This window comes from Cyrtonyx montezumae, unplaced genomic scaffold (genome assembly GCF_038088225.1).
Source record: "Cyrtonyx montezumae isolate F1298 unplaced genomic scaffold, pur_monq_1.0 scaffold_11, whole genome shotgun sequence".
NCBI lineage: Eukaryota > Metazoa > Chordata > Aves > Galliformes > Odontophoridae > Cyrtonyx > Cyrtonyx montezumae.
In genome coordinates this window covers 15,362,821-15,389,607 of record NW_027071837.1, presented here as the reverse complement: position 1 = coordinate 15,389,607, position 26,787 = coordinate 15,362,821, and the positions used below count along the sequence as shown (strand labels likewise).

The window sequence follows — 26,787 nt, the reverse complement described above, 5'->3', positions numbered from 1 at the left end:
CCCTTCAGCTTGGAGAACTTAAGCAGATGGGCACTGTGGCCCAGATCTGTGCTAGCATTCATTTCTCTGAAATAACGCAGGCTGTCTGAAGAGTTCCTGATGTTGTATTAACATCAGAACTGGAGGAACTCCGCTGATTCCAGTGAAGTTGTTTGGCTAAAGATGACCTACGAACCTTAAAATAACAGAATATTGTATGACAGATTTTTCTGTTCCTTGCCTGCAGCCATGTTACTGCAGAATGGTTTGTGCTGCAGAGCCGGGATCCTCAGCAGCTCATTGCTCAGTCCTGACTCCTAGCTCAGCTGTTTAAACACAGACTCTGTGAAACCCATTTCTCAGTTGAAGTTTGTATCTCAAACGTTTGTGGAGTTCACGTGCATGTTTTGATATCTTGTAATAAATGATTATCAATGCCTCTATGCATCACACACTAATGCCAAGAAAGAGCGCTTGTTAATATTCCCTAACGAGGCTCAGAAAACGTGGAGGGGTGGTTTGCAGTTAGTGCGTGGATGTTTAAATAGAGCAGGAGCTCTGTATGAATATCAAAGACAGCCTGAGGGAAATAAAAGAATTGGGAGCTGTAAACAGCATCTTGTCTCGTTTGCATTTATGCTGTTTGTTTTTGTTGGGATATTTTTTTCAGTAAGTGCCCATTTTAGGTTTGCAAATAGATTCAATAGCAAGAATAAAACCATTAGTCCAGGAATATATGAATTTCTGCACTTGCAGATCTTGAATTGTCCTTTCCATTCCAGTGTATGTGTGCCGGATGCATGAAGAGCAGAGAGGGTTTGCCACAAGTACAGAGGGGAGATGGCTGTGAATAGGTCATCTTATTTCGGTCTTTGAATTCTTATAAAGTACATGTACATTCATTTAAATTTATCTATATTTTTGCAAGTCTGTAACCACAATAATATAAATAATTCTTAAGAAGATGGGAAAAACACATTGTAGTGTCAGTTGATAAATGGTAGGCCATTTGGGACATGTGAAGAAAAGCACTTCTGGCCTGGAGTAACCAGTTTTCCAACTGGCAGGATTAAAAGCATGTGTTTGATTTCCTTCTGTAGCTGAGCTGGATGCTGGGCTTAAAGCTTTAGGTGACAGTGAAGATTTTAGCAGTTCCAGGATCCACACCTGGATGGGAGCAGAGCGTTTCTCCCTGTGTCAGAGTGATATGATGTCCTGACTTGAACCTTTATAAAAAGCAGAGAGTATTTCCTGGAAAATGTCAAATAATGTTTTAATACGTGATTTGTGTGAAGGAGGCAACATGTTCTCAGGGGACAAGAAAATCCTGTTTCCCTGAGCAGCTGGAAGCATCAGGTGCAGTGAGTGATATGCTGATTTAATGGTGCATCTGCCGTAATGTAAAGAGCTGCAGTGTGCACCTTTGATGCAGGATAAACCTGATGCTGGTTCATTGGCTGGAATGCACACTTTTTCCATGAAGCAAAGGTTGTTTTAAGGCACTTCTAGTTAAGCATTCCTCAAGGCAATTGCAAGGGATTTAGATGTTCTTGTTTCACCCAACCCAAATGCTCTAAATGCCCTTTTCCTTGAGCAGTCTACTTCCTGCACACTGAGGACATTCGAAGCAATTTTATATCCCCTCTGCACTAGCCTAGCAGCCCAAGGGAGAGCTAATTAGGCTTTGAACATCTGCTGAAGTATAACTCCACTGCTGTGTGTTACCAGCATACATATAACTACACTGCTGTTGAGTTCTGCTTGGCAGTGACCTGCTGGATACCCTCTTCCCTTGCCTGACCGGGTTTGTGTGCAAGTGCGTGGAGCTATCCACAGCGTGTGGGCTGCAGCTCTCTGATGTACTCTGTGGTTATGGTTACTGTCTCACTTGTCCCAGAAATGAGGGTTTTCCTGTTCCTGCTGCCAATGGAAATGTGTATTCTTCTTATGGATACCTGGGGTCTCTCAAGTCAACATTTGCCGTTTGAAATTTCCCACGGGCTCTTCCTGAAGCAGTAATTGCCATGCTTTATGGCTGCTGCATGGCTGATAATTTCCCAAGCTTTGAGGCTTGTGTGAGAGTTTTGTACCGGGAGGCAGAAATGGGCAGCTAATCCCCTCCTCCTTTAAACAAGATAGACCTAGTTGTTAATTCTTCTCTTGATGTATGGGATGGTGATGGACATAAATCCCATTAGCATTAATAGGAGTTAAATGTGTAAATCCCTGCTGTGCCATTGGGAGCATTGATTTCTGTTTTTTAGTCTTTCTGGTTCACTTAAATCCTGAAGTTCCTGTTCAGGTTGCCTGCAGCTGTACCAAGTGCATTTCTGTGATGTCCTTTCCTGCAATATGGCAACCACTGTTAATTATTCTAACTTCATTTTGCAGACTTTTATCTTTTTTGAACTTTTGTGTTATTAGAGTTCCATTTCACTTTGATTTTCTACCTCCATGTATAGGTATGGGAATTCTGTGTTAAGTGCAACTTTGATGTGATAATATAGGGAGAAAATCATCTAACCACCCAGAATTGGGTGATCCAGTTCTGTGCCAAATACCTACTGAGAATGACATAACTCATTTCTGCCCCTGCTGTGTATCCTGTTCAGTCCTTTGCCATCTGAGTTGAATCCATGACTCATATTTGCAGTAGTTCTTAATGTCGTCTGTCCTCCACCTATATATTTTTTCCCTCCTGCATCTGTTTCACCAGCTTCCTTCAACCTACCATCATACTTACAAGTGATATGCATCAATGAACAAAGCCTGCCCTTGTGCAGCTGAGAGCTAGGTGAGATCTGTGTTTTTCCTTCAGGTTATCATGTCTGTTACCTTTAAATTTAAATGCTGCTTTGCTCTTTCTCTTGCTTGTAGAAATACCCATATTTTTGGTTTGTGAATACATATTTGCTAGCAGCTGGTAGAAACTATCAGAGATGTGATCCTCTGCTCCAAAGAATAGGCCTGATCATTTAAGATGGAAACGTCTTTACTTCCTCACCTGTCATCTTCATGGTCTGCTTTATCATTTTTACATTTTCCACTTTCATTATGAAAGTCTCACCTTTTGTTCTATTGCTATCTTAATGGCTGCTTAAGTGAAATTTTTTTTTTTGCTTCACAACCCACGGCTCGTAAGCAAACACGCTATACATTAAATATCAAGAAATATGCCACAACATAAAAAATTAATTATCCTTCCTCTTCTGGAACCAACTATATAGCTGCAGCGTATCTTGTGTATTCACTTAAATAGTTACTGTTGGCTAGGAAGAGGAAAAATATATTGCTGTAATAAATGTGCTTTTTTGAGTCACTTGAAGAGCATCAAATATGACTGTTTTTGTTAGCAGGAGCTAAATAAAGCTTATGAACCTCCTTCCAAGCACTTCAACGTCTCAGATTGCTTGAGCTTTGTTGAAGTTCCATGTTTGTAAGTGGTGCTGCATGCCAGTTTTCTAGCTGAGGAAGTCTTACAATTATGTTTGCACTGTGTGTCCCTGCACTCTAGAGGGCTGGGCTATCTGCAAGTTGTATTTTGTTTTATTTTTTTCCAAATATCTGAAACATGAAGAGTTGAAATGCAGTCTGATTCAGAAATCCGTGGCTGGAAATTGTTGTAAATAATAACCATGGCAATGGGGAGGAAGAAGCATTTTCAGAATTATTTTAAGTCAGGAAGGACATGATCAGTGTACAGATGGCCTGCATCCCTGCTTAGTGTGTGCGTGGAAAGTCTGAATCCACTGTAGTGTCTGAATATGCAGAGCCTGAAAACCAATGAGAATTTCAACACTTGGGTCATATGCAGAGGAAGCTTATGAATGAGTCTGCTTTGCTGGAATGGCAGAGGACAACCTGGCTAAATTTAGCCTTGTAGCTTTCTTGTAAAAGAAGGTACTGAGGAGAGGAAAGTGGGATTAACAAGAGTTTTGGTATTCAGGTTTCCATAGTGAGTATAATGCTGTTAATTGCCATTATGATATGTGACATAAATATCATTTAAATGGCCGGTACTAAGTTCACCAAGTCCCTTAGACAGCGGCCAAAATAAATATTGTCAATGGTATAAAAGCATTTGTCATTTTCCTAATGTTTATTCTTCAGCAAGAAGAGAAACTAGGTCTGTTTTCATTTATTCTGCAGTGCAGTCTCATTGTACAGGAAGGAAGAGTATTTATGGTGCTGTGTTGTGAGGACAGAACCTCACATGCTGTAAAATGGTAGCTAGCCTGGAAAGCCTTTAAAGAAATGTGAAAAATCATGTTACTCTACCAAGATTGTGTCCAAAAGAAGACTTCAAAAAACCTTTGGTCACATTATGCATATTTTTATCCCTTGTATCTCTGGTGTTCTGTTGTATTTCCCTGTTACAGATTGCCTCTTATTTTTGCTTTCACCTTACTGTAATGTTGTTAAGCACAGTTGCTTCATGGTTAGATGAAAGACTGGAACAAATTTCCCACTGCTGTTTCTTTTCAGTGTGTGTAGTTTAGAGTCAGCAAAACCTTCCTCATTCCAACAGCGTTGGGTGATTCAATTTCTATGTATGAACCATATCAACAATATGCAGAAGGTCAGCTCAGTAAAGCAAAGAATATTCAGAGTTTCAGTGCTCTTCTTTACATTTTGCATCTAAATGGCAAAATTGCTGTTGATGCATTGCTTTATAGCCACATCAAATGTCTTTTCTCTGAATTACATGTAACCTGAAGGCTACTCTTTTCTGATATCAGGCATTAAATACTCAGTGATAGGTTGGTCTGCGTAATTTGCCTTCCCAAATGTAAGCTTATATTGAAAGCTTCCTTATTAGCACCCCCTTAATAAAAATACATTGGAAAAAGGCAGGATTGTGTCAGCAATACTTAAAATAACTTGCTGATCACTGATTTTATATCAAGTTTGCGAAGAAACAACAAACACAAATTGAACTTACATATGCGAGGCCACTAATTTGAAGGAGAGAAGGAGACCAAACTGGAGCTATGGATCATCAAATAGTCAAGGTAGCACTGAGCACTTTGTATAAGCCTAGCAGCATCCGTCTTGAAAAAATAATTCAAAGTGGTCAACTGTTGTTACAATATGGTGAACTAGTTACAAGAGGGAGTCTTCAGAGGCATTCTACAGCTCTGGAAATGAATATTTAAAAAACAAATAGCAACACCACAGCTATTAGAAAGCTGCCTCATCTACTCCTTCTGAAATACCTTGAAATACTTCTCCACGTCTCTCCTTGACGATGCTGTGGGAAACTGAATATAAAGGTAACATGCTAACAGAAATAAGACAACACTCCAGAATTTCTCCAGGGGTATTTCAAAGAGCTAATCCTAATATCAGATCAAAAAAGCTCTGCTTTACAGTTTTAATATTTTGAAATGTAAACTGAGTCATTGAATCATTTAGTTTTATCTGATTACTACTAATAAAATAATAAAGGATTTTAAAAAATACTGAGAATTGAATTTCTTTACAGCACTTATTCAGACTGTTGCTGTTTCAGAATAGCATTGCATTCATTTAATTTTCCTTAATTAGTAACAGTAAAGAAAACATGGGCTTTCCTGAGTTTACTTCACAACAGTTAAATTAAGGTAAATTGGATTGTTTATCAGTGAAAGAATGGGTCATATTTGTATTGAAAGCAGTTCACTTAAAGATAAAACTCTGGATATGGACGAAATTCCTGTTATTTTGTCTCGTCTCTATAGATTTATTTTTTTTCCTCTAGTGCTTTCCATTGACTTCTATAATAAAAATACATGTCCCAGTGGCTTTGAATGTATTTTTGTTCTTCACTTCCCACACTGTAGCTTCTGTCCTCTCATTTTATCATTTAATTTTTCATGTACCTTGCACATTATTTTGTGCTAAAAAAGAACACATCTTTGTAATGAGTTATATCTTCTTTCACTAGCAACTAATATCACCCCGCGCTCACTTCAGCCTTCAAATTTAAAGACAATGAATCTGCTTCACTTTTGTTCTATGAATAGAAATGCTAAATCTTAATTATTCTTTCCAGTTGCTATGTCTGTAGCCGTGCGTACAGGACATGAGACCACATCTGATATAATTAACTTGTTTTTATATGGACACATGTCAAATGCAGTCTGGGAGATTTGTCTTATTGATCTTGTTTTTTTCATTCCAGAAGAATTTCTGAGATATAATGCCACATTGGAGCTCTGCAAGCTTATATTTTCCTTTTACGCCTGTCCTATTCAGGCTGAATTCCCAAAGATAACATGCAAGTGTCAGGCATGAAATTTTACAATCCTCCTATATTTCTTTCTTCATGAATTTGTAGCGTGGTCTGAAAGGCAGAGATTCTTAGAAGGGTTTTATGCTTTAATGATGTGTGTTTGAGCCTCTGCGAATAAGTCCATAAGTTTTTACTTGAAAATATTTTATAATAAGAAAGTTAATCATGTCTTTGTCCTCCGTAGCAGTGTTACTCACTAAAAATAAAGTCTTTAGAGGAATTGCTGAGAACAAAGCTAGAATAAATGATGCTACATCGAAATAAATAACTCTATTATTACATTAAAGATTCAGATTTAAGAGCAGCTCCAGTATTGCCTCTGTAGCCAGGAAGATACACACTCCAAAGGCCTTTTGAATATTTGATTCATATGGCAAAGAGTAGTACAGGGTGAAGCAAATTCACCTGAATGTAACATGGTGTCATCCTGGGTTGCAGAGTTACAGTGGGTAGGAGCGTGACTGATGCACAACATTCTACAAAGGCAGTTTTGGAGAACCAGCAGCTTATTTTATACCTTTTTAGCTAGTGAAATTGGTGCAAACAGCCATAGTAGAAGCGTGCTCATTTGACTACTCAAGATACATCAGCAGCGTTTCTCTGAGTGGATATGTTGCCTTGTGATTTTTTTCCCCCCCACATTTTAAGATGTTCTGTAGTAGGCTAAGTCACCATGCCATGGTGCTTGTATTGTAAAGTGCCTTCTTTAGCCTTCTGGGAATGATGTTTGTAGCCTTAATTCTACAGCAAGGGATCAGTGTTGCACAGAGCACGCAGATGCCTTCAGTGGTGCTTAAGCTGCGTGGGCACAGAAGGCAGCCCGAGGCCCAAGAGCTTTGATGGGTGTCATTAGTCTTGTTCTTCTTACTTTGATGGATCTAATGATATGTTCTGTCTATTTTTATTAGCCATAGGTTAAATGTTACCTATAGAAATTCTGTTCTCCCTTCTCATCCTTTATTAACTTCTGCCTTCAAAGGTTTTTTCATGATTCCCTTCTTGCAGAAGCACTTGCTGCTTTATACTTCTCATTACCACCAATAAAAGATTCTTTTTTGAGTCTTCCCTGCAGTAGTTTCCTTGCCAAGGAGTGCTGCACACCCACCTTTCCTGAACTGGTGCTCTCTGTTTTTATCTTGCTGGCACCATCTTCTGCAAAACTGGAGGACAGATGGTGTATTTTATCTGGTGTTTTTGTGTGTTCTCAGAAACATTTATGGGACTCTGTCAAGTTAATAAAATGATTACTATTAATATTACTTCTTGCCTCCTCTCTAGTTGAAAGAATACTGGAAAAGCTGATTTTCTTGTTTCTGTGCCCTTTGAATCAGGGATATTACAGGTGAATTGTAAAGATTTAAAGACACATGCTTAGAGTTTCACCTTTTTTCTTCATTTCTTGAGTTATGTTCCGAACCCAGACTGATTTCTCACTTTAATCAGATTGCTCTTCCCATCCCAATTATATTTTGTGTTCTACACTGTCTCCTAGCAGTTTCTCTTTCCAGGAGGGGAGAACTAGGATCCAGATTTCTGAAAAAGAAAAAGCTGAACAATAAGCCACTGATGTTTTGGTTCTGGATACTTCCTAAGAGCCCCAGGGAAACAGGCTGCTGCACGGGTCCAGTGCAAGTTGAATACATCACTTTGTGTTCCATTATAAAGGCTCCAAGAAAGTTTAAGTCATTTTTAGACAACGTATACCTTTATCCTGTGACAAAGGGGATTATTTTTGCCCAGATATTTTTGCTAATTATAGAAGCAAGGAAAACTGCTTCTTGCATTCAGAGCACTGCTCTGCTATTACACAAAAAACAAGTAATTACCTTTTTCTCTGAGGAAATGACATTTATAGAGAGCAGTCAACAGGGATGCCATGCTGCCCTCTGCTTTGCTACTGATGAAAGAAGTATGGGCAGAGATGGCTCACGCTTTCTGGACAGGTGGCTCTTGACTCTGAAAGGCCGGGGAAATTGTAAAACGCACTGCAGCATTGTCTCCAAGGAGGAGGATGGCAAATTGTGTTCTTCCTTCTCAATATACGTTTAGAGATTTTTGTTTTCTTTCCCTTTTTCTGCCAGGCTTTTTCCTTCCATCTCTGTCCTCCAGTGGGCTGCTCTTTGTCTCAAACCACCATTTGGCTGCACACTGGCTCTCTTTCCTTCTAAGCACCTGCTTTAGATCTCCCATGTTTGAGTGCCAGCAGCTGTGACAAAAGCAGAGGTTTGCCTGTTCATCTGCTTGCTAGATTGTTGGGCCAGAGCAGCAGAGCCCCGTTGTTCAACCTGTCAATGCAATTCAAAAAGCCATATTCTAAATTGCCACAGAGGGCTTGTTGACTGGAGCAGAAGTTCTCCAAGAACCAGCTCTGTGAGCTGGGGAGGTACACCTGTTTGCAAGATACTGCTAAGGCTTCGCAGGCGAATATTGCAGGTTATAAAATTAGCTTGCTGATCTTGGGAGAGCAGCTTAAAATAAAACGCTTATTGTCAGCTTGATGAAGTTCCACTCCATTTAACTTATCATAAAAATACCAGTTTTCATTTTCGACCATCTCTGGAGGGAGAAATGACTGAGGGTCACTTCATGCTCTTACAGCTGATCCTCACAGAAGACCCTCTCGGCATCTCTTGCCAAATTGAACAAGTCAATGAGCCAGCCCCCCATATATATTAATAGTTCTAATGTAACATCTGCCCCTTTTGCTTTTCAGCCTGTGATCAAAATTCCCTCCGTGCTGTGTAAAAGCTGAGTAAGGACCTTGGGGTATAAGTGGGTGCTTGGAGACTCTGCTGGCATCAGGCATGGAATGAGTTCTGTGAGATTAGCTCATTCCCTGGTATTTCCTCCTGTCAGAGCCACAGATGTGCTTCATTTCGTTAGGTGTAGCTGCAGGCACACTGCCATGCAGCTCTACTGCTGACTTTATCCCACTACTGCTGAAGGCCAAATAATCGTAATCATTTCAAGTTGATAGCACAGTATATTTCCCCAAGGAATACTATTCAAATTAAATCAGTCATACCAACAATGATTTTATAATTATATAAAGGGAGCCTTGTAGTCTAGTTTTTGTGGGTTTTTTTGTTTTGTTTTTTCAATGATGAATCCTATCAAATGTCTATTTTTCTTTTAAAAATTGTTCTACTCCAAAATCTTGATACTTTACCTTTTATTTTGTGGAAAAAAAACAAGATCATTATGTTGCTGATGGTGTGCTCAAGTGGAATGTCAAAATTTATTGTAGGTAGGCTCCAGAAGATGCCATGAGAGGGCTTTTTCTTGGTGATGGCAATAAGCCGGAGCATTGACTAACCCAGTTTTGAAAGCACTGTGCTTCAAGTTCAGCAAAGAGTTAGATCTTGAGGCCCCTGAGTAATTTCCTGGTGCAGTTTAGTTGCTTGCAGTAGTGCAAAAGCTCTTGAACAGAAGCAGACCCTGTGTGAGCTGGCATAGCAGGCTGGGCTGTGGGTGAGCGTAGCTGTGCGCTGGGTTATTCAGCATAATGCAGCTCCTGCTTCTTTTTATTAATGCTCCTATTCTCTAAAGCTTAGTAATAATTCAAGTAGCAGAAAACCTTATTTATTTTACTGCAGGTGGATTGCTGAATGCTTAGGATGCTCTGAGTTAGATAAGGAGAGCCAGCTTAGGAGCAGCACGAGGGTTCTTTTTTAGACTAGATCAAATTGATTGCTAAAGAACTAGAGCAAAAATTGCTCCACCTTTTTAGAATAGGATGATTTATATCTCCTTTATGAAGAGGAGATAAAATGTTCTGCTTCTTACTCTCCACAGAAATAAAACAGTACTAAAAATATATCCTGATGTAGACGAGTTTAAAATAGAGCTCAGAGCAGACAAGTATTCATGAGGATATGAGTTAATGATTTCTGACTAGTTGGGCATATACCGAAATATTAAATGTAACCTTTCCTAAATGTGTTTGGTTTCATTCCATTGCTAGGCAATAAGTAGAATTGAGTGGTAAGAATTATGAAATCTTTCGCTGGATGAGATTGAATCAGTGTAAGACAAGACTTCAGGAGCATGCAGGTGAACTTTGGGAATATGTCCCATAAGTGAAAGAATCATTTATTTTCCTTTACTTATCTACTTACATGTGTGATGCACACTGGTTTCTTCAAAGTAGTCGTAGAAGTTTTTCCAATACCAGAGAATGTGAGAGACAGAAACTTTAATCAGGTAAAATCTAGGTCTCAATTTGATTTATTAGCAAAAAAATCTGAATTTCTTGCTTCTCTTAGTTTATAGTACATTAGTTCCCTTTCTTTTATTGTGTCAGCTCCTAGGACTGGGGACAGCCAAGTGGAAGAATTAAGTTCAGGAGATTTCCACTTCCTTTCACTCACTATGTTATGATTTTGTTTAGTAGTATGCTGGACATGTTGTCCAGAAGGGTACTGTGAGAAAGAGCATCAAAAGACTTGCTGAAATCCAAAAAGATTGCACCAGTTGGCTTCCTCTGGTCAACTAAGTGGATAACCTTGTTGTAAATGAAAATTAAGTTGGTTAAACAGAACTTTCCCCTCATTAATCCATGTTGGCTGTAGCCAATGACTCTGCTGCTTTTCAAGTGTTTTTGGGTTTTTTTTCAGGATCTCCTGAAATGATCCTCTCTATAATTTTGCCAGTTACTGAAGCATTTTTAGCCTTACAATAACCTCTTCCATGTACAGCCAATTCCTGAGAAGTAAAATGCTATGTTATGTTCTACTCATTCACTCATTTTGGGAGCCAAAATTCTGCAACCAGAATTCCAGAATTAAATGTTTTTGGTTTTTTTCTGTTTGTTTAAGCTCGTTTCATCCTTGTCATGACGTTTACAAGCTGACTGGGAGTGTATATGCTTTACCTTTTACAAAAGAACAGAAAGGCTTCTGGTTTTCCATCATTAATCCCCAAATCTCAAAACAACAACAAAAAATTGCAGCTACATTGAAAATAAGGCTCTGATTCCCAGTAATAATTCCTTGAAGTGCACATCACTACTTCTCACCTATTAGTCTCCTTCCATCATGAGCCATATTAATGTAGTATATTGATGTAATTAGTCTTTTAACTCCTGCAGAGATGACTGTAGCACGCTGTGCCTCATCAGTGTAATAAAGGTTACATAGAGAGCTGTGTCGGCAGACAATGTTTGTGCTGTTGTATGTATATCCCATTTTGTGGGCCATTTTTTTGTCCGCTGACTTTACACCTGGTCACAGCCCATTGCTCTGCATTAGCAGACCTGAATGGCTGTAGTTGGGACAGTGCTCAACTCTTGTGGAAGGTTACCATTGTTTTGGTTTGAATGTAGTGTAAGATCTTACAAGGTGGTCTTGCTCCCAAGTGGGTTTGCTGATGTGCTGCTGACCTGCAAATACTAATGTTGCTCACCTAAGCCCGTCTGTGGACTTTTTGCCATCTACCCTTTGGCCATCCATGCTGCAACAAGCATCAGCCATCATCATGGAGCCATCTTATGCCTCAGGCTGTAATTGCAAACATGTCTTGCACTTCACCAAATGTGTTAATTAAACATTCACTTAATTATAGCGATTACAGACCCCTTCGTTTAGTGATTTTCATAGGATTCAAGTGACTGTGATGTCAATTTATTGCTTTCTTTGCACAAAGCGTTTAGAATTCCTTCTTCAAAACTTGGATCATTTATCTAGAAATATGGTTTTCACAGCATTTGCTGTCTCCAGGTCAGTGATTGAACCCGACCATTGAGTCTAGGAGCCTCACGAGAGATGCTGTTTACCTGTGACTAGAAATACTGTGCCTGGTGACATTCTGGCACTCACCTTGCCTCAAAGAAAGCATGTTGCTTCCTTTTCCTCAAGGCATGCTACAAGCATTTGTTGTAGCTGTTTTTGCCCTTTGCTGTTGTTGTCCTTTACTAAATTCAATTATATTCCCCCAATGCTATGTCTTCTCTTTCATTCTCTTCTCAGCCTCTCGTTGGCCCTCTATACAGCTGTTTGTTTTATTTTTTCCCTTTATTTGTACTTGTTTTCTCCTATTTTCTCATATTAGTAATGGGAACTAAAGAAATCAAGCAATAGTGCTTCTACCAATTAAATTAGAATTGGAGTATCTACACCTTAGGGCAACCTTTAACAGCTTGATAATGTGATAAACCAGAAAGAGACAGACCAGTAAAACTTCCTTCTTTGCCTAAGTTCTGTTTTCCACATACATGAACTATGTCATTAATATCCTCTGTGCTGACAGCAATGCTTACCATAAATCTAAATTAAAGAATTCATGAAACAAAGGGATTGTGACAAGCTTAATCTGGAGTTTGACCAACAGCATATGGATTTATGATATCGTATGCAATTTGGTGAGGAATAAATGCCCTCTAAGGTCGTGTGTACCTTTACTCTTGTTCTGTCCTCTTGGCCTTTGCTTTGGGTTCTGCTGCCTGAACTTGGACACTACTCATTAGATTAGCCTTTGGTTTCTTAAATCTGTTCTTTCAACAGCCACTTTTCCATTTCTTTAATGTGACTTTTATTAAAATACTGCTGATGGTAACGTGATTTTCAGAAGATCTGTATGTAAGAATGCAGTGGTGTATGGGTCACATTCCCTCTGAGTGACTGGAGGCCAATATCCTGGGACTTTCATGGTCAGATGATAGGAAAAAGTTATCAAGCAAGAATAGCGTTTCAATAGTACTCCAAATATTTGAATTAAACAATGTTTGCTGATTGTATGCTCTCCCTTGTGCTAGCTGGACTTGCATATGGCTAGCCAGTGGCACTGCTGCAACCTATTTGAGCCTGGGTAAAAATTTAATGAAGTGATAGGTACATAGGTGGGTTATATGAGCATGCTGACTGTCTTGTATCTGTGCTTGGAAGCTAATGTACTTTGTTTGGGTTTCTTGCTCAGAGAGTTCTGTTTTTAGACCAAGCCTTGGTGAAGAGGTAGCATTAATGACATGGAATCATTTCCCATGAAAATAGTTCTTTGCAGAACCACGATGCTACACTGCGGGCTTTTTTTGTTCCTGATCCTAAGGAACAAATAAACAACAGACATATATGATTGTTATGTGTAAAATGAAGTGTGCAAAGATAAATCCTGCAGATGTGGTAATATGCTGTAGATATTTGACATCTGTAAACAGTGTCGAAGAGAAAATTCCTAGAGAAAATTTGTCGTTCTGTCAAAACCTAAGCTGTTTAAATAGCAAACAAATGTTGATTATTTCCTTTCTAATTTCTTCAGTGGATGTTTACCAAGTGAAGAGTTCATTTTCAAAAGTAGTATTTTGAAATTAAATTTATCGACAGCTTAATATTAAGCACTGTCACCAAAATGTGTGCATCTTGGCATGGTATTACTCATTTGTACTTTAGACCTTTTCTCGTTCTTCATGTTCCATTCCATTTCACACCACTCAAAGGTTAGCACCTGAGACCCCTCACAGACTACAAATTCCATTCACTAGAAATTTACTACTGGATGTTACATTGGGAAAATTATTTTTCCCAAAAAATCTGCTTGAATATATGGAGTCCTTAGCATTGCATAATTTGGGACTTTCATACTCAACTCCTTAGTGACTACTGGTCAGTTTTTGATAGAATTTTGGAGGCCATCATGTATAATAGCTGATTTTTTTTTTCTTTTTATTTCCAATACCTTGGATATCCATTGCTTGAAGCTCCAGTGGGAAGTAATGCTCTGTGAACACCAGCTACCAAACTGGCACTTTGGGAAAGAAGGATCTGTTTCATTTATATATTTCACTTCATTTTCCCTTAACCGGGCTTTGGTGTTTTTAATAAGAGACATTTTCTCTGTGGTGGCAGCAGAAGGTCTTTAGTTGTTACTGGGATTCTGGATAGGTCATGAAGCGGACAGTGCAAAATTCAAGAAAATGTGACAATAAAAAGTAGTCTTGATGTCTGCAATAGCAGCTGTACAATTGCACTTCAAATTCCCACGTCTGACCTTCCAATATGACTTACAGTAATAGTTTTTCTGAAAGTAGAAACAGATGATTCTTTAATATAAAATGATTAGTAACTACATTTTCTTTTTTTTTTACTATAAATATATATATTATATATATATATATGTGTGTATATATTTTTTCCAAGTAGATTGCAATTAATGTCTGTGTGTTCAGGTACTGCTGCTGGTAAGAACAACTGTGGCCTGATGAAGTACTGGAATGGGGTCCTACCATTGCATACTCACAAAACTAGATTCAATGAAACTCATGTGTCCTTTCTATAAGTAGAAAGGAGTATTTATGCTTATAGGTTGATATCTTTCCTTAGGAAAATATTAGTGTTATGTCAAGTATTATCATCTGCTTTAAGTCACCCTGACTCTGTTGGCACTGTCAATGGTCTTAGGCTTCAGTGTTATTGAAGTCAATAAAGGGGCAGTGTTTTGTGGCCACTGAAATCTTCAGGATACTTGATTACAAATATTCTGTATTTTGTATTGTATATTATGTATAAGCATAGTACTGTCCTGTATTTGAGTAGGCAGTAAAACAGAATGTAATACTAGGAGTGATATAAAAGCTGAATTTAGCATTTTGTGTGCTGATCTTGTGTTATAGAAATCAGTTAGATGAAAATTCATTTCTTTTTCCTGTTCCCTCACATTTCCCTTACTCTGAGCAAAGCAAAACAAACCGTAAACCACATATACTGTTTGCTTAGCTGGGTTCACTCCATTTTAAAAGAAACTATTAGCTCCGATACATCCTCAAACTGTGCTTAAGGGTAACAAACAAATATAAAAGATTGAGATCTGCTGGTCTGTAAAAAGCACTACTAAGTTACACTGATGCAGGTTTTGTGCCATAGAGCCGGAAGAGAACAATGTTTAAATATGAAATGATAGTACAGAAGGGCTACTCATGTGGTCCATGGCTGATTGGTGCAGTGGTACAGTGTAAGCCCATGTGTCAGTTTCAGTTCCGGACAAGGCTTCAGTCATATGTACTTCATATAAGGTCACAGTATGTTTTCACTATTAGTGATCCCAATATTTTCATGATAGCAGCATGTCTTCTATTATGGAACCTTGAAGTGTTTGTGAAATGCTGTAGTCAAGTAGTGAGAGACTAATTTGCAGAAGATAGAGACCTTTTTATGTGAATTTTTGCCTAGATACTACTTTTATTTTATTTGTTCTGCTTCAGACATCAGCCTAGGGCTTTATAACAAGTGATAAAAATTTATTATGTAATTTCCTTATTTAGATGACTCAATACCTATAAATCCAAGTGATATGAAGTGATCTTGCACAGTAACTGAAAATAAGGCTGCTTAGGTGACTAAATGTCAGTTCTGCTTTATGACATCAGGAGACATTTCACATATTTTCTTCTAAGATGTTGATGTCTCATCATTAACAATTTAAATCAGTAATGCTACAGTATTTTCAAGCATATGTATCTTCATTCTGCTACCCACCTCTGTTTCATTTTTTCCCTGTAATTTCAGCATAAGCTTTCAGATATTTCTTATGTGCTCCCTGAAGGGGCTAGATGAGTCTTAGGACCAAGCAGCTCTTGTTTAGTTCCTCACTGGAGCCCAGACCAGATGGTACAGGGAACACACATCCCCGGGAGCTGCATGAAAAAAATCTGTTGAGACCAATACACAGAGGAGCTCTACTGCCTGCACTGTTTTCATAAGTCTTGTTGCAGTTTGATCAATCATTGTCTTTAGCTGAGAGAAAACACAAATTTTGTGCAGCTTCTAGTTATTGGTTGATTATATTTGATTTTTAGACTATTCAGTGCAACATCTTAGAATCTCAGCAGTGTTGCCGGCCATGGCCACTCAAGAAATTAAACATGATTCATAGGTTCATAGATACATTAGGTTGGAAAGGACCTACAAGATCATCTAGTCCAACCATCCTCCTAACACCATCCCTACCCACTAAATCAAATCCCTCAGCACCTCATCTAAACGCTTCTTGAACAGCGCTAGGGATGGTGCCTCCACCACCTCCCTAGGCAGGCCATTCCAGTGCCTGACCACTCTTTCAGAGAAAAAATGTTTCCTCAAATCTCATCTAAATCTTCCCCGGTGCAACTTGTGGCCATTCCCTCTCATCCTCTCATTGTTTATCAGGGAGAAGAGGCCCACCCCCTCCTCACCACAACCCCCCTTCAGGAAGTGGTAGAGTGCAATAAGGTCTCCTCTGAGCCTCCTCTTCTCCAGACTAAACAATCCCAGCTCCCTCAGCCGCTCCTCATAAGACTTGTGCTCCAGGCCCCTCACCAGTTTTGTTGCCCTTCTCTGAACACGCTCCAGGGCCTCAATGTCCTTCTTGTAGTGAGGGGCCCAAAACTGAACACAGTACTCGAGGTGCGGCCGTACCAGAGCTGAGTACAGGGGGATGATCACCTCCCTGCTCCTGCTGGCTACACTATTTCTAATCCAGGCCAGGATGCCGTTGGCCTTCTTGGCCACCTGGGCACACTGCCGGCTCATGTTAAGCCGAGCATCAACCAACACCCCCAGGTCCTTTTCCTCTCTACATTCTTCAAGCCATTCTGCCCCAAGCCTATAGCATTGCATGGGGTTATTGTGGACAAAATGCAGGACCCAGCACTTGGCCTTATTGAACCTCATCCCATTGAGCTCAGCCCAGCTGTTCAGCCTATCCAAATCCCTCTGAAGGGCCTCCCTACCCTCAGGCAGTTTGACACATCCTCCCAACTTGGTGTCATCTGCAAACTTACTGAGGGTACACTCAATCCCCGCGTCTAGGTCATCAATAAAGATATTAAACAAGATGGGCCCCAGTACCGACCCTTGGGGGACACCACTCGTAATGGGATGCCAGCTGGACTTAATGATATTCTAGGGTTGGCTTTTTTTGGCATTGAATAAACATAGTAAGCCAACCAAAAGAGCTGTGGCCTCACTTTGAGTATTGTTGGCATTTTTTACCTCGAAAAGAATGTTAGGGTTCTTGAAAGCATACAGAGGAGGGCAACAAAGTTAGTACAAAGGGCTAGAAGGCACATCCAGTGAGGAGTTGTGGCTGGGGAAAAGACTGAGTTGTCTGGTCTGGAGAAAAGGAGGCTCAGAGGTGACCTCATTTCTTTCTGTAGTGAGGGAGGGGAAGAAGAGGGAGATGGTGTGCTTCCTTCCCCAGGAACTGATGACAGGATATATGGAAATGGCACAAAGTTGCACCAGGAAAGGTGCAACCAGGCTGGGCATTAGGAAAAATCTGCAAAGGGCTCCTAGGGTGGCTGTTGATGCCCACGCTTCTCAGTGTTCGAAAGGCATTTGGATTATGCCCTCAGTAACACTCTTTATCTTTGGGTTAGCCCTTAAGTGGTCAGGCAGTTGGACTAGATGGTTTTTGTAGGTCTCTTCCATCTGAACTGTATCTGTGCATTCTCGATATAGTATTGGTCAACTCAAACAATTTATTGTAACAGTATTTATTTTCAGACACAGTTGACTTTCTATATACTGGAAATTTCAAAAGAGTGTCAATTATTGTTGAATCTAGTATTTTAAGTTTTTTAGAATTACAGTACTTTTTGGAGTATGGAGTAGAGTTCTGTTAAATTGTAAGCACATGTTTTATGTGTTTAAATTAAGAAAGCCTTGCAAACCTATTAAGAGACCACACATTACTAATTTTACACTTGTTCAAAATGATCTGCAAAGTAAACAGTGGAGTTAGAAATTTGCCCCAAGAGTCTTGATTAACTAGACAGCACATAAGACAAGCGAGTCACCTAAACACCTTCCTGCTTACCTGTGGCTTGTTTGATTAACTTGAAATCTTCCTTAGAGAAGGAGTGGGTTCTCTTGTGATCCAGTAATAATGGCTTCAATTGTAAAGATTCTTGTCAAGTACTATTATGTGTGTTTAAAAGAATGTGGAAAAAAAGGCTAGAGAACAGCCTGAAGAAGGGACATTTTGGAATACAAAGTCATATGGATGGGCCTTTGGAGAAAACTCACTTTCCTCTTAGCTAGTGAGTTTGCAGACAACTGTCCTCTTATTCCACGTAATTATTCTTTCAAGAATTGTGAAATGTTCTTCTAGTATTATGTGATGGGAAGGTTAATTACAGACTTGTGTTTTAAAAAGTCTCTTGTAAATGTGTTGCCTTTAATTTTATTGGCTCTCTTACTAAGTGGAAAACACTAAAGTAGTGTTGACTTACAAATGGAATTTCCTCAAGGAGTTTTTTTCCAATTTCTCTTGAAAAACAAGCAAAGCATTTGGGGAATTTACTTAGTTACAAAACTAAGATAAGTTTGTGCCAGGATTCAAGCAATTTTAAAAATAAAAATAAAAAAAAAAACTTTTTTACTGAAAGTTGGAATACTGATATATATATATACCATATATATATATATAATATGATAATGATATCATATATATATATATAATGGGCAATTTGGGGACTTTAAAACTGTCCTATGTATGTTTTACCTTATTTTCCATCTGACACAGGAACAAGACAAAAGAAAATGTATGGAAAATATTACTCAGAACCTCTGAGCTCTCAATTAAATTTCTATTTTAGTGATTTCGTTTGTTTTAGGATGGAGATAATCAGTCAAAGGAAATGCATTTGTCTGGTCTGCCACCCACTTCCAGTTCTCATTTGCTCTTGCTCCTGTCATGCATCATTTCAGGGTATTTTGAAGATTTGAGAACTCTCAAAAAGATTTTAGAGAGCTACTTTATTTGCCACCTAAGTGAGAGTTCTGTGAGTCACTCACCTGTTCAGCTCTTTTTCAGTTTTCATTTACAGCTAGACTAACAATGATGACATGTTCGCTCTTTGTTTCCCAACTCCAAGTTTATCTGCTCTTTATTGTGAATTACTATTGCTGTGCCTGTTAAATCTTTCCCAGTTGTAAAAAGAAAATCAATATTCATTTGACGTTTGCAACAGGAACCAACATTGGGTAGAAATGTAATGATTTTGCTATCGTCAGCACCAGTCCAAAGCTGAGCTGATGAACAGAAATTCAGAGGAATGGCTAAAAAAAAAGCTTGTTAGTATTCCTTCTGCTAACCCAAGGAAGAAGTGAGGATTTGAACAGGATAAAAACATTTTCTGATCAGAAACTTAGGCTATATAGCTCCTGATTCAAGAGGACTTTTTTTTCTGGTATTTATTGAATTTATAGTTGTAAGGATGACCTTAAATATGTTTCATCATTGAACTATTCCAAGTGAGCGAAACCAAGGTCTGTGCTGCTTTGTTGTTGTTTTTTTTTTCACTTTTCTCCTCTTGCTTTTCTTCCTAAAAGTAGAGAACTGGGCACCCCATTAGCTCCTGTCTTTGATCAAGACTTTATTTTCTCCTGAGGGTACAAAGATTCACGGTATTGGAGGGAAAACATACCAGGCTTGCTTTTCTTTTCAGTAGAAATATATTTCGAACTGGGGGGGTCCTGTTTTCAGAAAAGCTTGATACTCTTTAGAAAAAAGTCTTAGCACATTTGTAAACAAGGTTCAGTCTCTTCTGTTTGAAAATTCAACTTCCTAATATAATGGTATATGCATCTACTGAGTCACAGCCTGAGCCTCTGATTGAGCACCTGAAAGAAAGACCTGGTCAGTCATGGGAACAAACACCTGTGTGACCGGGAGGGGTGGAGCCAGGGTCAACCCCTCTTAGACCTCATTTAAGGGCTGACTGCCACAGAGAAAAGGTTCTCCTGTTGGAGATTCCTCCTCTGTGGAGTTTTCCTTTGTGAGCCTTGGTCCTCATAGAAGGATGAGCACTCTTCTTTGTAATAGTTACTTGATTGTGCTGTTCTTATTGCCCTTATTCCAACACAAATGGAAACAATATTTCTGTGTTTAATGTGAGTGCTGAGTCATGGGAAATTAATTCATTGATAGGAAACATCTAAAAATCATTGCACAGAAGCTGTTATAAATTGCATGGGAAAGATTGCCACTAACTTCAGAGTTAGCATCTAGAGGTAAATTAGAGGTTCATTTCGCTACTAAAATCAGATTGCTTGTGCACTTACTCTTTCTGTAATGTTTATCCGTTCTTTATATTTTGACTGCATAAAACTGAGGTAACAAAGATTAAGAAAAATATAGCTGAGATAAATATGCAATATTGAAATTGTGACTTGTGAGAACTGAAATCCATTCTAGTAAAGCTTTGCACCTGATCCTTTAAAGATGGAGAGCTAGCAGAGGGAATAACGTTGTATGAAATGGGAAGCAGTAACAGTCTTTAGAGGCCTACCCCGTAGAGCTGAGAGCCCAAGGGGAAGAGTATTGCTGTGGTTCTTGTTGACATTGACTGCCTTCTCCTGCAGCCATCACTGAAGTTTGCAAGGAGGTTGGAGGAAAGCAGCACATCTGGCACTGAACTGGAGGACAGTCTTTTGGGTCTCACCAAAGCTTCTGCCAAAACTGCCATTGTTTTTCCCTTCTCATTTGAAAATGAAAGAAAAAAAAGGCATTTCATCCAACACTTCACTGGACACCAACCAAAGAGTAAGAGAGGAAGAGGATTAATTTAGGGTCTTCTTAAAATTAGATCGAGGACTTGAAAGCAGGAAGTTGAGGGTAGAGAGAGGTATCAGAGATGAAATCACCTGAGCTCTCTGTAGAACCAAAGCTGTATTTGCTGACTTATCAAGCTGTAAGTCAGACATGGCTGGCAACTTTTCCAGAATTTTAATTATTTCAGTCTGTAGCTCTGATCTTACTCACTGCAAAGACTTTTTCTTTCATGTTTTTTTTTTTTTTTTTGTCATTTTTAATTCTCCAGTTTGAATTTTGTTCAGATCACATAGCCATAGAAAGACTTGTGTTGGAAGAGACCTCAAAGATCACCTAGTTCCAACTCCCTGCCATGGGCAGGCTTATGAAGTGCCAGATCAAGCACCAGATCAGGCTGATCAGAGCCCCATCCAACTTGGCCCTGAACGCTTCAAGGGATGGGGCATCCACAACCTTTCTGGGCAACATGTTCCAGCACCTCACCACCCTCTCTGTCAAAAACTTCCCTCTGACACCTAAATTCAATCTCCCTTCCTTTAGTTTAAAACTACTTCACCTTGTCCTGTCGCTACCTGACCATTGTAAACGTTAATTTTCCTCCTGTTTATAATCTCCTTTTTAATATGGGAAAGTCACAATGAGGTCTCATCGCAGCCTTCTCTTTTCCAGACTGAACAAGACCAGCTCCATTAGTGTGTTTTCACAGAAGTGCTCCAGCCCCCTGAGCATCCTGGTGGCCCTTCTGTGGACGTTCTCCAAAAGCTTCATGTCTTTTCTGAGTTGGGGGCCACAGACCATTGGTGCTCCAGGCTGTGATTGAACCAGTGTTATGAGTTAAATTTTCATCTACCAAGACCCCAAGGCTTCTCTGCAGGATTGCTCTCAATGCAATCTTCTCCCAGTCTATACACATATCTGGGATTGCCCCAGCCCAAGTGCAACACCTCGCTCTTGGCCTTGTTGAACCTCATTAGGTTTACACAGACCCACCATTGAGTTCGTCAAGGTCTCTTTGGATGTTGTCCCTTCCTTCTGTCATTATCAACTGCTCCACTCAACTTGTCGTCATCTGCAAATAAGCTGAGGATGCATCCAATTGTATCATCTGTGTCACTGATAAAGATATCAAAGAGTTCCAGACCCTAGATCAATACTTAGAGTATATTTAGAAAAGTGTTCTTCTGCAGTTTTAAAATTGAGTGTTCTTCAAACAAACTTCATGCAAAGTTGTCAGAAACCCACGCTACTGGTTAAATTGTCAGGTAACTTTTATTTCCTATGAGGAGGAAGTCATATATAGATAGTATTTGTAAGATGATTCATGTATTTCTTGCTCATGTCCCAACTGCTTCCCTCCTACAAAGATACAAGACACAGTATCTCCTACAGAAATCTGTGCAAGTTAGTCTCACGCTTTTTTTTCTTGCAGACAGATACATGAATAATCCAGATGTATACAGATTAAGATAGTTTGATAAGGAGTGAAGTCACAGTATGTTAATAGATCTAGTAAATCTTTTACATTCCTCCTCAGCTAGACCAAAGAATTTTAACAATATTCTAAAGATTATTTTATACTTGTGTTCAAAATTGGATGGTGTTATGTCTCCTTTTGAGGATTAGTGTATGTCAGTTTCTTAAGTGTAAGAGAATATCTTCCTCTTTCAATGGTATGTAAGCATTTTAAAAATACCAGGGAGCTGGATTGACTTACAATGACTGGAAAGTTTTGTTCATATCACTTGCTTTTGGACAATGTGCTGGTGCAATATCTGTTGTGCAAATGCAACGTGCTGAGCACAAAGAGTCCGGTTCCGCCTGCTGCTCCCAGCGGACAATCCCATTAAGTTAAATAGAAATTCTCATGCAGGATTAAGACTTTGCTACACTATATATGAAAATATTTTATCACGTGAAGAAGTTAATTTGAACAGACTGCATTTTGTTTCGTATGGGAAAGAAGGGAGAATTTGGAAAAGGGTCCTTTTTATCATAGAAATGCAGGTTTGCAATGTGTATGCAATTTAATAGCATGACCACCAGTATATGAACAAGGGCAATTTTTTAAAACAAGCTCCAGAATAATATTTTAGTATTCATTAATAGAATGCAGTGACACTGAGGTGCATTTATCCTATAAATTGGCCTGCACTGACACTGAAAATCATCTAATATAATGACAAAAAGCTCTTCCAAAAGATAAAGTGATTCAGCTGACAAACTGGCAATTACTCCCACAGACTTTTCAAGTTTGTCTTTAAATAAAACATTTGTTAAAACATTTGCTATGCACCTTGTGTCACTGGCACCAGGATGAATGCTGCATTATATTCTATCAGTTACTTTCAATTAAAGATATTTCAAAGAACGTTGATGTAGTTGGAAGAGCACATTTTAGATTTTTGGAACTATGACATTTTGTTTGATGTAGCAACTAGCAAAGGCTAATAAAATGGGTGTGTTAATTCAATGACAACAAATTTTTATTCATTCATAAGAAATTTATGAGGGCTGCTCCAAAAATTATGCCTCCTCTTTTCTTCTGTTGGCCCTCAATGTCAGAGCTGGACATTGGTGGTATAATAGTAGAATCTGAACTTTCTTGCCAGCATTCTGTTGCATTTTGTTGCAACGGGACAAATGACAGCAGTAGGGCAGTCTGATAGAGTGGCATCTGACATGGAAATGAGTGTGGAAAAAAGGAGTGGGATTTATTTCCTCCATTCAGAAAAAAATGGCACCCACTGACATTCATCAACACTTGCTGAATGCTTATGGAGACAAAACAGTGAATGTGAGCGCAGTGAGGCAGTGGGTGGTGTGTTTCAGCAGTGGTGACCACAACAGCGGTCACCTTTACTGGTAGAGTAGTATGTTCACCTCTGCCGAAAATGCATAGCTCATGGTAGTGACTATGAAGAAAATCAGTGTTTTGTAGCTGAGAATTTGCTCTATCTAACAGTGTTATGACCTTTGTAGCTGTTGTAGTCTCCATGGAAATAAATAGGAGCATTACTTTCAGAGCAACCTACAGTACAACCCATTTATTACTTCCTAATCACCACTGATCATAACCACTACTACAGAAACAAAAAAGAACCGATTGGATTGCCTTTATTTGTCCTCCTCCCAGTTGGTTTGTGCCCTGAGCACGGGAAAGGCATTTACAGCAAATGAGTCATAGATGTGGAGCTCTGCAATGCTTTGGTTGCTGTTTTCAGCACACAGGCTTTGGGATGACAAGGCATGATGGCCAGTGAATAGTACCAGAGAAGATTAATCTGGTTAGTTTAGCATAATTTACTAGTCAGCCTGCAAAACAATAATCTGTCCATGCATTAAGTATTTTGATTCTGTATTAAAAAAAGGAGATCACGTTTTTGAAGCTGAAAGCAGGGTTTGTTGAGAGAATTTTACTTAGCTAAAATATTGTTGTTAGAAATAAGATTTTCACAAGGCAGCTTTTACATTTTGGAATCAGTCTGTGAAGAAGAGAGTACCTAAAAATTATCCTTTTTTTTCCCCTTGCTTAAAGCTTTGTTTCTTGTTCACCTCAGTTGTAAAAGGAGTGAGCTGAAAACCAGATGTGTCCGTGGTGAGGTGGGATGAGGATGCAATGGGAGCATATGCCCCTGCCAAAAAATAGTCACCAAATGCTGGGGTAGTGCCTTCCAGATGCAACTTTCTTAATAGACATCAGCCTCAAAGTCCCATTTTGGGACTGCTGGATTACTGCATCACAAGGAGCTGGCACATTCAAAACAAAGAGCAAACTGCAGCAGAGCCCAGCACATGGAACTGCTGAGAGAAGCAGAAGTTGAGTATTTCAAGGGAGGCTGTGCCAAAGGCTCAGGAAACAGATTTCTCATTTTTAGAAGTCCAGCATAAACTGAGGAATGAGTGTTTTTTAGAGTTGTGACAGCTTACAAAATAGCTGAATGATTAAAGAAACAAAACTAGGATTGCTCTGAAGTAATTATGAAATTTTCTGGATATTTTAATTGAATGAAACCGTGTATCGGTACTTGGCAAAAATGAGATAAGATGGTGCCATGGGAGACTGTGTCTGCTACTGTAGTGTTTTGCACAAGACTCTTCAATTACCTGTTGAGAACTTTTGAATTTCATCTTTTTTCGTGGTCATTAATTTACAGTCACTCTAGATCACCTACGTGTGGTAATATCGCATTCTTTGTTGAATTTTTAATGCCTCTTCAAGATTGATATTTATAATGTGTTTATAATGTTATATTTGAAAGCCATTAAGCAGTGTAGTAACAAAGCAACATAATATTTCTGCTATGGCATTTTCAATAATGGTTATGATTGTTTCTCTGAGGAAGAAGAAAACCTTAGGGTGTCTTGAGAGGCTCTGAGCAACATACAGTGCCAGCAGAAGGGAATTCAGGGTAACGGGGCTCCAGAATTTATTTGGAACAAGTTTACTATTAGTAATTAGTAATTGCTTCAAGATAACATGCCTCTCATCCAAAGCATGCATATATTGTTCTCAGGAATGGAAACTGATGAGCAGAACTAATTAACTTGTGAGCTGATGTGGAAAAGTAAACCCAAGCCTTCAAATTAAGTCTAAGCAAGACCCTGACTATATACATGAAGATACTGTCCTTTGCCTCCTACTTCCTTTCTTTCCATTTGTTTTCACTGCTGGCTTTAATGTCTGCACAAACATTGTAATGCATCTGGAGCTTTGTATAAGTAGTAATAATACCTCCAACTGACGTTCCTGGAAATGACAGCTTCTGAAATGCAGCCAGTCATATGATATATAAATCTTTCTTATGAATCTTAGCAAATGCTACTTCTCCCCTAGATTTGTCTGCTGCTTTTCAAATTCATGGTCTCTGTGGTTTGGCTGCTGCCTCTTTGAAACAGCATAGGACAATCAAAGTTGTTCTCATTGGATTCCATTAAAATCTCTGTAAGAAACCCCGGAGGCCTTTGAAAGGTGATAGACTGTATATCCCCAGTGCTGTTCAGTTTCTCACCATTCTGGCACGGGTTTCAGATAAGCGACTACGCAGTTCTCTCGGTAGAGTATTGGTGTCAATCCAGATGAAAATCCAGAGGATGCTTGCTTATCAAATGACCACAGAATAAAGAAAACACTGTGCAAGTAATGTTGACCCTTCCAACAGTGTCTTCATAGGCTACTCGTTCTTTATTTGCGTACTGTTCAAACAGAGCCCCAAGCACGCGGTCTTATCTAAAACAGGATGGCTATATAGAAAAAGGAAGTTGAACTAGGTAACGTAAATGTGTGATTTTTGTGTCTGATCTTCCTTCTACAGAAATTCAGGACTGTGTGGGGCAGCTGATGAGGGATTTGAGGCTCTGAAACAGAACAACCAACCATGAAGGCAACTGACACTCCTGTGAGTACGCTGTTCTCTTGGCACCAAACAAAATGTCCTCTGAGATTTCCAGGCAATCGTTAGATTAAATAGAACAATCAGGCTAAATTAATGTAGTTTATCAGTCAGGCGACTCAGAATCTTTTCATGAGACTTAGAATACACTTGAGTTATGAAGATGGTTTTCATTTCCTAGCAGGAACTGGATCTTCATTTATGGTAAGTCAGCATACTTGTATGTGCTGAGGCTCTTTTTCTGTATACCAAGTGAAATCAAGTTTGTAATTCACTGGACAGATAGAAATGCACAGAGAAGTAATTGGTGTTCTGTTTTCATTTACAACTGGGCTGATGTGCTCTGAAATAAAGCAACCATTGGAAATGTCTCCATCTAAAGCTGTAATTTAGAAGAGGTTTGGAAAATGAGCTTTGTCTTTATTGTGAGAAATGGTTATTCAGATCATGCTGTAGTCTGAGCTGTAGGTAACAGTGATTCTTTCAGCTTAGCAATCTTAATCAGACACCCTCCTCATTTTTTAAGAAATAATATCTACACCACGGTGATATAAATAGTGTAGTGTTCTGTGGTTCCTTTGTTTCAATTTCTTATCTGAAGGTACGTTTGACTTTTCCCAA

The 26,787-nt window shown here is 39.0% G+C and overlaps 1 long non-coding RNA gene across 1 annotated transcript in view; it reads left to right on the top strand.

Annotated features, from left to right (window-relative positions):
* LOC136044410 (uncharacterized) overlaps positions 1-26,787 on the top strand; it is a 174,359-nt gene that overhangs the window by 61,060 nt on the left and 86,512 nt on the right. Inside the window, exon 2 of the long non-coding RNA XR_010621815.1 lies at positions 26,089-26,172. This is a non-coding gene — a long non-coding RNA (uncharacterized LOC136044410). The remainder of the gene's footprint in view (positions 1-26,088; positions 26,173-26,787) is intronic.